This window comes from Mus pahari, chromosome 3 (assembly GCF_900095145.1).
Source record: "Mus pahari chromosome 3, PAHARI_EIJ_v1.1, whole genome shotgun sequence".
Lineage (NCBI taxonomy): Eukaryota > Metazoa > Chordata > Mammalia > Rodentia > Muridae > Mus > Mus pahari.
Window position 1 is genome coordinate 147,336,740 of NC_034592.1, and position 4,223 is coordinate 147,340,962.

General features: G+C 47.5%; 1 protein-coding gene across 1 annotated transcript in view; it reads right to left on the reverse strand.

Annotated features, from left to right (window-relative positions):
• Positions 1–2,717, reverse strand: part of Ncoa5 (nuclear receptor coactivator 5) — a 34,479-nt gene extending 31,762 nt beyond the window's left edge. Inside the window, exon 1 of the mRNA XM_029535757.1 lies at positions 2,574–2,717. The gene's annotated coding sequence lies outside the window, so the exon portion shown is untranslated. The remainder of the gene's footprint in view (positions 1–2,573) is intronic.
• Positions 2,718–4,223: the final 1,506 nt, after the last annotated feature.

The window sequence follows — 4,223 nt, forward strand, 5'->3', positions numbered from 1 at the left end:
GGGCTACACAGAGAAACCCTGTCTTGAAAAAAAAAAAAGGTATTAGCCTCAAAGACTAATCATTTATAAAACACAGGAAGTAATAGAGTAGAAAGAATTCTTTGGGGAACATTGAACTGGAAGAATTCTTGGGAAGACAAAGGGAAAGTCATAGTGAGATTGCTGTCATCTCTGCGAAATATTTGCATGAGGTTAGCATACAAAGACGCCTCAGAACTCCTGGACTATGGATACTATACAACACACCTACTTTTTCTTTTGAAATCTTTTATCTCCAACAATAGTATTCTGAACATGTTCTTGGGCAAGAAATTTTAAAATTTACTGAGCTCTCATTTCTGTATACACACAAAACTTTGTAACACACATCACACCACCAATGCACCCATCTTACAAACCAACTTAGAGAACAAGAGTGGTATTTACCATGTGCACTGCTAGCTGCGCACTCCCTTTGCAACTAAGCACCAATGGTGAGTTTAGAAGACAACATTTTTCATGTGGGGAGTCAAAACCTGAAGCAAACTGAAGGGCACATTCCAAAGGTTTCTTTTTTGTAAAAGATTTTCCATTCTTAAATGCACAGGTGAATTCAGTTCTCACAGTGCAGCAAACTTTTAAAGGCACTGCCATCTGCAGGCCACAGGCACGGAATGCCTGTAGCAGTTATTTACAATAAAGTTTCAGAGCAAAGCATTGTTTATTTAGCTTGGGGCACTGGTAGATGAGGCTCCACTTGCTGATGTTCGACAATGGGACTCCCAAGTCAAGTCAAATTCCCCATGCTTCTTTGTACAGGATTGCTGCTGAGAATTTTGGGACAACGGATGATCTTATGTTTAGTTCTACTCTGTGCTCAATCTGAGGTCAGTCCCCCAAAATACAGACTTGTCATACAGCCCTTGGTGCTGGGCTATCTGGAATGATCCAAGTTGGCTTTTCTGAATTTCCTTTCAGAAAATAAAGTAAATCTGCTCTCACACTTTTTAAAAACTGAATTTATGATCAGATAGCTAATGGGACATGGAACAGCTGATATCTAGAAAAATACCTTTCATTTAGTCTTGCAATGTGGTTGTTTTGCTAGCACATTATACAAGGAGAAGTACTCTCCTACGTTTATGTAGAGACTAACGCATGTCTAGGGGCTCAAAAAATATATGAAAGAGGAAAGACAAGCTAAATGGAAGAGACAAACCAAAAGGCAGGCAGGCATGCACACTAACCATTAGTCAAGTGGTCTCCAATCCCCATAAGGCAAAACTAGAGCCTTGTTCCAAAATGTTGATACAACGTTGCTTTTTCACACTCAGATACAGACAAGAGTGCTCAAAAGCCACATCAGGGTTTGCAGAAACACCCTTTCATGAACTTTCAAGGTGGCGACGAGGAGACACACCCAGTGCATCTGAGGGATGGTTCTTACAGCTCCTGGGATTAGTGCTTCTAAAGGACAACCTTTTACAACGAGAAAGCTCAGAATATTAATCATCACCACGAAGATCCCGGGACATTGCAATGGGATCTGGAATGCCGCGGGGGGAGGGGGGATTCCATATACAGTGAAAGACATAACATGACAATTAACCCCGTACTCCAAGGGCAGCGGTTCCCAAAGCCTGGAGCGCACAACTTCAGGAGGAACAAGGACACAGTGTTTATTTTAATAGACAGGTATTTATTTTTTTATGAGCGTTAGAGAAATAACTGGCTTTCCATTATACCGTTTGGGGTTCAAATTTCCGCTTTAAACAAATGTATTGGGGGGGAGGGTCAGAGTCAGTTTAAAGAAAAACATTTAACATTTGGTATCTAGTACAGATGTAGGCGGACTGTAAAGGTGCAGCGCGAGGGACGGAAGCTGCGGAGACGTGGTCCCTAAGCAAAGCCCCTGACCCGCTACCTGGGTGCGGGAAGGGCCCATGCTAGGACCCTGGGAAACCAGTAGGTTCCGGCGCCGTGTCCGTACGAACCTCCGGCACAATTTCTCTCGCCCGGTTCTCCCGGGCCCAGGGTTCGCGTCCATATATATAAAATGGACGAGCTGTCACACAAGTTGACATCTCGAGAATACGCCCAGGGCGACAGCCAGCGCTCCCTAGGCTGCTTGGCGCCTGGACACCGCCGCCGAGACCGGAATCCTGGCCCCGGGTTCGAAGCCCTCCAGTGCCACTGACTCACAAGAGCTCCCCCTCGCCCACCCAAGCCCCGGGCGAGCGACTTCACAAGACTCTCGAGTGCAGGGCGTGCTCGATCCTACAAAGAAGCCTCAGCAGCTTGAGACCGAACCGGGCCGCGGTGCCCACCTCAGGGCACAGTCAGTCGCCCGCCTGCCTACTTGGGTCCACCAGACTCGGATCTGGGCCGGGCGGAACCGGACCGGACCGGACCGGAGCCGGAGGCAGCCGCGCCCCGCTCCGCTCCGGGGCATGCGCAGCCTCGCGCGTGCCCGGAGAGCAGGCAGCGGCCGCGCGTCGAACGGGCCCTCCCGCCTCGGCGTCCCCGTCGCCCCCCCAACCGCCCGCCCATCAGTACTACGCCTCGGCGGACGGCCACCGCTCCCCGGCACTCACCGCTACCGGCGCGGCCGCCTCCCCGCCGCTCCTCCGCCTCAGGCCCGCCGCTGCCGCCTCGGCCTCAGCCCACCTGCCCCGCCGTAGGACAAAGGCGCCACCAACCGACTAGCGCGGGCACGAGGCAATGGCGGCCGGGGCGGAGTGTGGAGGTAGGGGCAGAGGGCGCGCACGCAGCGGCGGCCGCGGCAGTGTCGTAAAGAGCCTGCGGGTTTACGGCAGGGCTGAGCTGAGGCGTCCGTCTCCTTGGCGACGGGGGCGAGGCGGTGGTTCTGGGGCGGCGGTTGAGAACGCCAGCGGTTGCCTGGCAACGGGGTCTCAATGGAGGACCCGCTCCACGCCTGCGCCCCGCGCAGGACTTCTATCTGGCCCCTTTCCTCGCCCATAACTGTGCTACAAGAACATCTAAGTCCCCCAGTACTTTCATCCCTGTAAAACTTAAAAGCTCCGAACGGCCAAGCATTTGTAGATGGAAAATGTGCAGTGCCCAAACCTGATCACAGGGAACAAAGAGCAGAGAGGTGAAGAAAAAGCAGGGTTTAAATTTGCATTTAAATACATTGTGTATTCTATTAGTTGTCTAGCTGTCTCGAGGAGCCTAGAGGCTCCTGGAGATATATTGCGGGTTTTTTCTTAAGCTATTTCTTTGAGGAATATTCAAGGTCACAAAATGGTTTCCACGTTACTGTCGACCACGAAGCATATAAAAATGTTGTGGGTCCCTCCCCCGCCCCCTCCCCATTTAATCTAGAGTTTATCACGGGGACTGGAATTTACAGTTAGTTGTAAATGCTCTCCTGTGAATCAAAGCTACGGCTACATGAATCGCCTCATGCCTCGAATGCCCACGGGCCTCGTCTTCCTCGTGAACAGTACAGGCCAACTAAAATGGTGACTGTGGAATTTGAACACTGTGAGAAGCCCAGTTTCTTTAAACATCGGATCCTATACTCTTCTTTACGAATTACTTTGTATCTCTCTTGATAGCATCCAACAAAAGTTTAAGTCACTTTGAGGCCTTAAGGTAAGGTCTTAGCCAATTAACATCTCCTGGAACCTTTTGAAAAATTTTGAAGCAAATCAATTTTAATAACTTTATATGAAGTAGGCAAGCCATCTTGTAATGCCTGGTTGACCTCTTATAAATTTTGAATTTAAACTTTATTATGAACAACACCTGGGTAGATCTGAAAAGAAATCCCCCTGAAAGCAGGGAGGGGTGCCTTCCCAAGAACTTCCTTAGGCATGGTTTGCAAAACAAAAGAAAGCCACACAGGACTTGCCAAGGCTGTCTTGAGGTTTTGAGCTTTGTCCCTCTTACAGTGAGGACAGATTTTTAGAATTTAAGTTTTTTTTGTAATATTAGAACTTATCTACAACTTCGGGAAAGCAAAAAAATTTTTAAAAATTTTAAAACACTTTATTATCTTTGAAATTAATGTTAGAAACATCACTATCACGTTACAAAGTCTGCCAATTTATACTTATGAATGCATGACAGTGCAAATTTTAATGCTTTATTAAAGAGACATTGTTTTAAATCTTATCTCTAAGTCTACTTTTTAGGATAAGAATCACATTAAATATTATCTCAATTAGAATTATCTTTACAGGCCTAGTTTTTTGGCCTGCTTTTTTTTTTTTTTTTTT